Raw genomic sequence first — 10,788 nt, 5'->3', positions numbered from 1 at the left:
GTGGCGCAGTGGTTGAGTCCGCCTGCCGATGCAGGGGACACGGGTTCGTGCCCCGGTCCGGGAAGGTCCCACATGCCGCGGAGTGGCTGGGCCCGTGAGCCATGGCCGCTGAGCCTGCGCGTCCAGAGCCTGTGCTCCGCAGCGGGAGAGGCCACAACAGTGAGAAGCCCACGTACAGCAAAAAAAAAAAAAAAAAAGAATGATGTGGAAATGCCATGTTGCCAGGACCTATTAAGCCACAGAAGGCCTTACATATTTTTGCTCTCTCTCCTGCTTCTCTCATTATCATGAAAACAGGTCTGAGCTATCCTGACAGCAGATCAAAAATTGGTACAGAGATAAATCAGAAATGTTTTCATAGCTATGTGACTGTTCATAGTTTTGTTTTTTCTGTTTATTTTTAATTAGTTCTATAACAGTGTCATACTGATGTTAATCTAAAAGGATGGTGTATAATCAGTAAATTTTTGGATAACTATTTTGGAATATGGCTTTCCAGCCAGTTAAGACTTCTGACAATATTTGACTAAGTCATACATCATTTTAAAAATAAACTAATAATGGGAAAGTTTATGAAGAGGATATATTGGTTATTTGAGAGCAAGTAGATAGGTGTATTCTGTACCACATACAGTTCATTTCGACTCATCTTTGTGACACGCAAAAAGATTTGTTGAACAATGCAATGAAAATAGAAGAGCATAAAATGAGTGACACTCAATTCTTGTATTAGGGAACTTGATATTCTGTATACTTAGTGTATAATTCAGTGTTGCCCAAATTCTGTGATGATGCCTCCAACTACTCTTTTAGTTAAGGGTTTTATTGCCCTTTGGCTATTTTTTACTTTTTCCAATTTGATTTGGAAATTTTCTGACTTTACCTATTTCAAACCAAAGCTAGGGAAAACTTGGCAGGTTTTGCTGCCTTTTACTTTGAATTTGAGGATTCAGTCCAAATACAGTCTCAAGCAAAATGCAAGAATTGCAAATCTATCCAAACTGAAACAATAACATAATAGTTCACAAGCAGCGAATTACTCTGGGACAGAAAAAATGATGAATTTTGCCCATCCTTGTATACAGCTAAAAACTGACAAGTAAACATTGAAAAATGCCTCTAGGCTTTCCATGACAGCAGGATTTAAAATGATATAAAAAATGGCCATTCTAATGGTTTACTCTGTTACCCTGTAGTGACACATAATTTAGAGATGTCAATAAATAGAGAGTAAGTGTAATTATTCATCCCTTTCTGTATTATTTAACTACAACAAACCTTGTGCTCTTAAACCATTCAGATTGAAATATGTCTTCTCAGTGATCAAAAATATGATATAAAATCTATTAACTAATGTTGAGAATGAAGAGATTATGACTTATAGAATTTTAGGTGATATTTCAGAGTATATAATCAGAAGTTATCAGTTTATCCAGATATTAGTTGCCAAATTTTATAGACTAAAAAAGACACAACTTTGACTAGAATAGATCTTCATGGTATTACCTTATAATTAGAATAAACATGAAGTATGACTTTCACCTTGGGTTGGGAACTTAGTTATGGAATCCATTATATTTTACTCAAAATGATGTGTTTCTAAAGAAGAGGAAACAAAACTTTAGAGTCTCAACAATTTAATCTGAACTAGGGAGATCATTTTTCAAATTTGGCTTCCAATAATGACCAAGAGCTTTGCTGTATTTTTCTATATAATTGTGTAATACATGAACTGGGTTTATTTTAAAATGATAAAGTCATACAGAGCACTGGATCTCTCTGTTCTGAAAGGCTAACCAGTTTAAATGCAGCAGAATTATTTTGAGCCCACGAAGGCCCTTTTGGATTGTGAGTGTAGAAAAGTAAAGTGATAATACTGAAATCATCATGATCATTTAGTATTATTTTAATGCTACAGGGCTTCTACTGGAATTTTTTTCAGCCTGTTTCCATCAAACGTATATTTCTTGGACAAATGAAATCCTGACTATCCCGAAGGGACTAGACACTGAAAGTGATTACCATTAGAACAAGTTTTGATTTGTCCTTTAAAGCAGTTTTTCTTGAACTTTAATATACTGACTCACCTATATTCGTTGAGATGCATACTCTGATTCAGTAGATCTCGGGTGAGGTTTGATATTCTGCATTTCTAATGAACACCCAGATTATACTGAGGCTGCTGTTCTTTACACCATATTTTGAGTAGCAAGTTTCTAAAGGATTTCCTCTGCATAACTGACTTTAGATTTTTCCTAGTCCACAGAAAGTTAACTGTGAGTCTATTTACAGTTGAAATTCAGAGTCTGAAATTCAGAGAATCAAATCATGAAAAAATATCAAAAAGCAGAAAAATGTCTATACCTCATTTTGAATAGAATGGGGAGCAAGTTGATTCTGCCCCAAGCACTGAGGATATATCCTTCTAATAAGGTTTGAGGTAAATTATCTTATGTTGGAACCATCCAAGTAAGATTATTCTTATCTGCCACAACTCCTCTCATAGAAATTCTACTTTGTATATAAATATATACATATACATATATATGTAAAATAAACTTACCATCAGAATAAACTTACAATTTCTTTCATATATCACTATGGTCAAACACTTTAAAGTGTCTAAATGTAGATAATTAAATTGCTTTAGTTTCCCCTCTATTTTGAGAAAATTTGAATTTCAACTCCTAAATTAATTTGCTCAAGTGCTTGTACTAAAAGCCTAACAGAAAGAAATGTGTGCTCATTTCCAGTCATAAAAGTGATTTATGTTTGTGTTCATTGTCCTATACAAGGTGTCCAGATTTCAGCAACATACAAAAGATCAAGACAAAAAAAAATAGACTCTCAAAGATAAAGTAATTACAAAATCAATCTTAGGTGAAGCTTTAAAAATATTATGATTAATATGTTAGAGGTGGGCTTCCCTGGTGGCGCAGTGGTTGAGAGTCCGCCTGCCGATGCAGGGGACACGGGTTCGTGCCCCGGTCTGGGAAGATCCCACATGCCGCGGAGCGGCTGGCCCGTGAGCCATGGCCACTGAGCCTGCGCGTCCGGAGCCTGTGCTCTGCAACGGGAGAGGCCACAACAGTGAGAGGCCCGCGTACCGCAAAAAAAAAAAAAAAAAAAAAAATGTTAGAGGTACTAATGGTTAGGTTAACAATAAAAATGGATGTGTAATGTTCAGTCACAATTACAATTGCAAAATGTGTAACATATGTGTAATGGGATTATCAGAAGGAAAAGAAGGAATAAAAGGAAATATTTGAAGTAATCATGACTGATACTTTTCCAAAATTAATGACAGATACCAAACCACAGATCCAGGAATTTCAAGAAACACTAAGCAAGATATATTCTAAAAAAATCTATACCTGCAAATTATATTCAAACTGCAGAAAATGTAAGGCAAGAAAAAAATCTTAAAGAGAAGTCAGAGGAGGAAAACAAAAACAAAACCAAAAATGTAACCTACAGAGAAAGAAGGATAAGAATTGCATCAGATTTCTCAGATACCATACAAACATGAAGAGAGTGGAGTGAAATGTTTAAGGTGGTGAAAGAAAACAAAAAGCAACTACTTAGAATTCTTATCCAGCAAAACTATTCTTCAAATGTAAAAGAGAAATAAAAACTGTTAGAAAAACTAAAATTGAGAGGATTTCTTGAGAGTATTCCTGCCTTGCAAAAAATGTTAAAAGAAGTTCTTCAGAGTGAGGGACAATGATAAGATCAGAAGCTCAGATATACACAAACAAGGAAGAGTATTTAAAGAGGAATAAATGAGAGTAAAATGAAATATTTCATTTTTCTTATTCTAACACAGAAAACTTTGTTCAAAATAATAGTAATAATATATTGGATAGTAGATTATGGATAGTGAAGTGAATGACAACAATATTATAAGGACAGAAGGAAGGAAATGAGAATGTCCTGCTGTAAGGTGCCTTCACAACTCATGAAACAGTATAATGTCATTTGAAAGTAGACTTAGATTAATTTATAAATGTATATTGCAACCTCTAGGGCAACCACTAAAAAAAACTTTAAATATACTAGATATGCTAAGAGATGAGAGAAAATGGAATCTGATAGATTGCTCAGTTAAAACCAGATAAGGAAGAAAAAGAGTAGAACACAAAAAAGGAAACAAAGAACAAAGGTAGTGAATTGAAAGCAGTTACAAATATGCTAGATATTAAACTAACTATATCAAAAATGACTTTAATGTGAACCTTGTAAATACAGCAATTAAATGACAAAGACTATTAGGTTGGATTTTTTTTTAATAGCATCAGAAACTGTAAGAAAATGGAGTAACATTTATAAAGTGGTGAAAGAAAATAACCTGTGAACTCAGAATTATATATCCAGTGAAAAATTCTTCAAAAAGAAACAAGAGTTAGGAATTATATCCAACAAACAGAAACTGAAAGTATTTATTGCCAACACACTCACTCTATGAGAAATATTAAAGGAATTTTTTCAGGAAGAAGGAATGTGATGCCAGGCGTAAGTTTTGATCTACCAGAAGAAATTAAGAACACTGAAAATGGAATAAATGAACTTAAATAAAATTATTTTTTCTTACTTTTCAGTCCTATAAATATAACTTATTTTCTAACCCAAATAATACTGGTGTATATATATGTCAACATATTTGGTGTTTATAGTACACATAAAAGTAAAAGGTATGGCAACAATAATTCAAACATTGGGAGAGAATTGGTAAAATACTGGTATAAAGTTCTTATATTACAAATGACGCAACATGCTAATATTTGAAAATAGGTTCTGACTAAATAGTGATGCATATTATATATCCTGTAGCAACAACTATATGAATAAAAATAGAAGTGTAGGGCTTCCCTGGTGGCGCAGTGGTTGAGAGTCCACCTGCCAATGCAGGGGACACGGGTTTGTGCCCCGGTCTGGGAGGATCTCACATGCCATGGAGCGGCTGGGCCCATGAGCCATGGCCACTGAACCTGCGTGTCCGGAGCCTGTGCTCCACAACGGGAGAGGCCACAGCAGTGAGAGGCCTGCGTACTGCCAAACAAAAAAACAAACAAAAAAATAGAAGTGTAAATAAAAAATCAGTAGGGGAGATAGAATATAAGCAATGAACACAAGAGGAAATAGAGCAAGTGGATAGAACCAAAGAATAATTGGAATTTGTAGAAAACAAAAGAATTCTATAAGATTTTAATCCAAGCATGTAAATAATTATATTATTTATGAATAATCTAAAAATACCACTTATCTCAATAGAAACACTTACACAAATTGACAGTTCTATATAGTAACTTTAGATGATAAACAAATGATGGCCAGTATGCACATGACATGTTGCTTGGATCATCAGTCCTTACTGAAATGCAAATTATAATCACATTGAGAAGAGCTGAAATAATATATATGTGTCATAAATATGTAAACATAATTATTTATCTACCTATATATTTATATATCTACCTATCTATCATCTATCTTTACCAAGAGCTGACAAGAATATAGTGAAAACTCTGCTGAAACTAACATCCATTTCTGATGGGAATTCGTAAAGGCAGAACCCCTTTGGAAAAATCTTTGGCAATATTTTATAAAGTTAAACTTATACCTACCATTATTTACATTATTTATTAAAGAGAAATAAAACCATATATTCATTCAGATATTTAAATTCATTCAAATATGTGAATGTTTATACTAGCTATATTCATAATTCTCAAAAACTGGAAACAAGTCAAATGTCCTTTAATTACCCAAAAGTTAAAGTATCTGTGGTAGAGTCATACAATGGGATACTACTCAGCAATTTTTTAAAAGTTATTGATTCATATACAAACATAGATGATCCTTTAAAGAACTTTCTAGTTGTAAGAAGCCAGACACACAAGGCTACCTATTGTGTGATCACCTTTATAAGACATTCTGAAAGAAGAAAAAAAATATAAGGTTAAAAAAAGGGATAGCTGGGGCTTCCCTGGTGGCGCAGTGGTTGAGAGTCCGCCTGCCAATGCAGGGGACACGGGTTCGTGCCCCAGTCTGGGAAGATCCCACATGCTGCGGAGCGGCTGGGCCCGTGAGCCATGGCCGCTGAGCCTGCGCGTCCGGAGCCTGTGCTCCGCAATGGGAGAGGCCACAACAGTGAGAGGCCCACATACTGAAAAAAAAAAAAAAAAAAAAAAAGGGATAGCTGGAGGAGGAGTTGCCTACAAAAATACATCATGAATGAGTTTTTGGAGAGATGGAACTATTCTATATGGAATTGTGTTTGGAGATACACAATTCTATGAATCTCTTGAAACCCATAAAACTAGACAACACAAAGTACATTTTATTATATGTGTCTTTTAAATCCACTGAATGGAATAAAGATGGAATTAAAGATTAAAAATGAATCTCATTGAGTTCAAAATTTATTAATAATGCCATTGTTGGGGTGATAAAGAAAAAAATGATCTTATTAATTTGAAAACAGTGTTTTGAATAGATACTGTAAGCCAGAAGGAAAACAGAATATTCTTGTCGGTATTATATCCATGAAACAATAGTGAGGTACTATAAAAGGAATGGAAACAATAAATGTATCTTGGTTGTTAAGAATATAATAACACCAACAAAAAACTTAGTAGAAATAGTGGAAAAAAATTATGAGACTCTCTCAACTAGAAAAGGAGAAAAGAAAGGGAAAATAAGAGGCAAAAATAAGATATTTGAGGAACAAAATTAGTTAGTGATTTCATCATCTACCTAGCACTAGACTACCTCTTTGAAGTCATTTTCCATTACTCATGCCCTTTCCCACTGACTACTCATTTCGATCCTTCAGTTCTGCTAGATTTTCAGTCCTAGGGATTTAGTGCTGGATATGTCTTCCCTGAGCCTAGAGCACTAACCTTAGAATCATTTCATTGTTGCATTTCTCTCAGCATTCAGGCATAATCTCAAATATCTTATTCAAAGCAAGCTAATAGAGCTCTTTCTCTTCCAGTAACTGTTTATGATATTGATTTATTTTATGTTCACCACAACACTGTTCAGTTTCTGAAATAATAATGTATTAATATTAAGTTTAAGATTAGTCTTTGTGCACAGATTTTAGCAACAATAGATAGAAGAGTTCTTGACATATAATAATTTCAAAAAAAATGAGAGTGGGGGAAGAGAGAGGAAGAATAGAAAAAATAGAAAAGAAGGAAGAAGAAGAAAAGGAGGAGGAAAAGGAGAGGGGAGAAGGAAGAAAGGAGAGGACGAAGGAAGAGAGGGAGGGAGAGAGAAGGGAAGGAAGGAAGAAAGAAAGAAAGAAAGAAAAAAGAGAACTTCCTTGGTGGCACAGTGGTTAAGACTCCACCTGTCAATTCAGGGGACACAGGTTCGAGCCCTGATCTGGGAAGATCCCACATGCCGTGGAGCAGCTAAGCCCGTGTGTCACAACTACTGAGCCTGCACTCTAGAGCCCCTGTGCCACAACTGCTGAGCCTGTATGCCACAACTACTGAAGCCTGCATGCCTAAAGCCCATGCTCTGCAACAAGAGAAGCCACCGCAATAAGCCTGCGCACCACAACAGAGTAGCTCCCACTCGCCACAACCAGAGAAAAGTCCATGCACAGAAACAAAGACCCAATGCAGCCAAAAATTTAAAAAAAATAAATAAATTTTAAAAGAGAAAAAAGAAAGCCGACATTACAGAAATTATCACAAGAGATGAATATGTTGGCACACGTTAGATATTGAAAAAATTCTAATTGTGTCATCACTGCTTCTTAATGGCCCTGTTCAAGTAAAGGAATATATGTAATATATTTTATTGTATTTGCAAGTTTTTTGGAAAAAATTTCGAATTCCATATTGTATTTTGTAATTATATTGTGTAAAAGGTATAATTCAGATATTTTTATTATCTAATTAAATCAAATTTGTCAACTCTATGCAGTTTTTAACATTTCATTTTAACATTAACTCATTTAAAGAACATGTTTTTAAGATTTTATTCTTATTCACTAATTTATTAACAGTAGTTCAAGTAAAACAAATCGTACAGATTACCTAAAAAGTCTGAATGACTGATTTGATATCAATTAGTATATTAGTTTATGCTAATTTCTTAATTTAAATGTTAGAAAGGTAGCATCATTTATACTAAAGTATTCTTTAACTGAAAAACTAAACTATAATCATCATTCCCTTACAAAATTGTTTGCAATTGGAAATTTTGCTACATCTATTTTTATGTGATATTTACAAACCAAATGCTCATTTGCATGAGATTATCATTCCTAACAAAAGCAAAAATTGGTCTTAGCATCTCAAGTACAATGTATTCAGAAGAGTATAATGAGGCAAAACGTTTTTAATTTTGATGAATCTCAATGAATTGTGGTATTGTGCTGTTATATTGTAAAAACACATTAATGGAATAGATTTTGAAAAGTCCATATAAATTTCTCATTAAATATTTAAGCCTAAAAGATTTTTTGTGAGTTTTTTTTTGTTTTTGCCTCATTACATACAGATTTGAAGTTACAAGAAGTATAAGCAAAATTAGAGGATAGATAGATAGGTAGATAGATAGATACATGATAGATAGGTAACTTGATCAAGGAAGGATAAACAGAGGTAAAGAAAAACAAGACCAAAAAGAGTAAAAAATATGTAATTAAGAGCATTATAGTTACATTATTTAACCTTCGATTTGGGTCCTGAATTTCTAATGTATGGTATGTGAACTTCTGCTTACTCCTTCAGAAACCTCCATATGATATACCTTTATGAAGGCATGGGCGATTTAAGAGAAGAAAGCAGGTTTAAGCAAGTTAGCCTTTGAAAATTTTTATAAAATTTCCTTCGATCCCCTCAAATACTGCTTTCTTTGATATATTAAAAGAAAGCTTTAATTAACTACACAAATAGTTTATTTGATTTTATTTTACATCTGTGAAAAAAAACACTAAAAAACTGGAATTTAAATCTTTATATAAAATCTACTAATGCCTCTGTTGCTTTGTAAGGATTGCTTCAAGGAAAATGTTGAACTCAGTTAACAAGCCTGTACTACTTATGTAAATGAGAGAAAGGGACTCTGTCATTTAAACTATACAGTATTTCAAAAAGCTCTCAGGTTGTTACACTGCAAAGTAGTAAAAACTCTGTTGAATTATCCAAAAAAGCAGTTCAGTAGGGAATGGCCCCTAATTCTCAGTTACCGTGATTTATCATTATATTCTTAACATTTTATAGTTTTTTAAATTTTTATTATATTGTATTCAAATATTTATTAAGCAGCTAGGGAGATGCATAGGTGATTAAGACATAGTCAAAGAGGTGAGGCAAATGCACAAGTAATAGAAAGCAAAGTATAAGGTTCACTGAATCATAGCAGTCAAAAGAATGTGCTTTAGGAGATCAAGAGTGAGATTGCTTCCAGACTGGAAGGGGTGTGGGTGAGTGGCAAATCAGGAAAGGGGATTGAGATTAAAATAGAAGACTTCAGTCTGAATTGTTGATGATACTCAGTATGGGCTATATTTATCTCTTCTCTTCCTCTCTGGGTTTGATTTACCAGTAGTGCCCAGGATTGTTCAATGCACTTAATATATTTGTTTGCATTTTTGCTTCAATGTCTTCTACAGAACTAAGTTCTTTTGGTATTTTAGGAGTCCCCCCCCCCACCTTTTTAAAGAATTCTTGACATTTTGATCTTGGTGATGATGGTCTTGAGTCTTTTCCATTCTGGTTTGATTTTTGTGCATTTTTGGTTGTACTAACTTATAGAGATTTCTTTACCAGAGCTTTTTCTTCAGCTTCTTTGTCATCAAAATCATTGTCTTCATCTTCATCAACAGTGAGTTTTACTTTTTTCTGTGGAAACTTGCTTCCATTTCTAAGTACAGGACACTTTTCAGATAAACTTAGGAATTTCACATTCTCCTCCTCTTCATCCTCTGATTCTGCATCTCCCTCCACAGCTACTAAGTGCTATCCACTAATAGGCACAGGCCCTGAACCACACTTCGACTGTAAGACCACAGCTGTTATTTCAAAGCCCCCAGGAGAAACTATTGGCTATACAGACATTTTCAAAGTTTCTAGTGTTATTTTAATTGGACTGCCTTCATAATTCATTGCCTCGACTTCAACAATGTGCAGTTCATCCTTTGTACCAGCCCCTAAACTCACTGTTCTTAAAGATAACTGGTGCTCATTTTCATCATTATCCACCTTAAAGAGATAATCTTTGCCAGCCTTTAGTTCACAACTGGAAAGATAGTTTGGTGGCCTCAAGGGGCTCATGTCCATTTATATGGAATCTTCCATGGGGTGGTGACACACACTTAGGTGGGAGAGAAGGCAGATGGAGGTAAACTACTGTTCTAGACAATAGCCTTGCAGGACAGAATCACACCAGGTGACATTTTATAGCTTTTTGAACTAGAAAAAAATAAATTGGCTACAATAAAAAATGTACTTTTTCATGCTTAAAATATATCATTATATTTCTCCTGGAAATTAAAAAAATCAAATTAATATGGAAAGTATTTCATTGTGATAACAGTTTTGGACAATTTTGCAGGGAAACCATTTTGATAGAGAGTCTGTAGAGGACAGATCTCCACACTACAGATACATAAAACACTACAGTATTTGAGATATGGCTATTTGCCCACAGGTAACCAACTTTAATGAACTGAAAAATAGTTTCCCTTACTGCATTTGCTTTTGGGAAACTTTAAGATAATGATAATTAGATAATTGATGCTTTAGAGATAAATGAAAATTTTAT

At 34.1% G+C, this 10,788-nt stretch overlaps 1 pseudogene across 1 annotated transcript; it reads right to left on the bottom strand.

The window, feature by feature from the left end:
* Nucleotides 1–9,482: 9,482 nt before the first annotated feature.
* On the bottom strand, nucleotides 9,483–10,322 carry LOC308630117 (nucleophosmin-like; annotated as a pseudogene). The gene has a single exon. The product of its transcript is annotated as a nucleophosmin-like (transcript).
* Nucleotides 10,323–10,788: the final 466 nt, after the last annotated feature.

This window comes from Mesoplodon bidens (genome assembly GCF_964165515.1).
Source record: "Mesoplodon bidens genome assembly, chromosome: 16".
Classification (NCBI taxonomy): domain Eukaryota; kingdom Metazoa; phylum Chordata; class Mammalia; order Artiodactyla; family Ziphiidae; genus Mesoplodon; species Mesoplodon bidens.
Note: the sequence above shows the minus strand (reverse complement) of the source record. Positions and strands in the feature narration are given on the sequence as shown.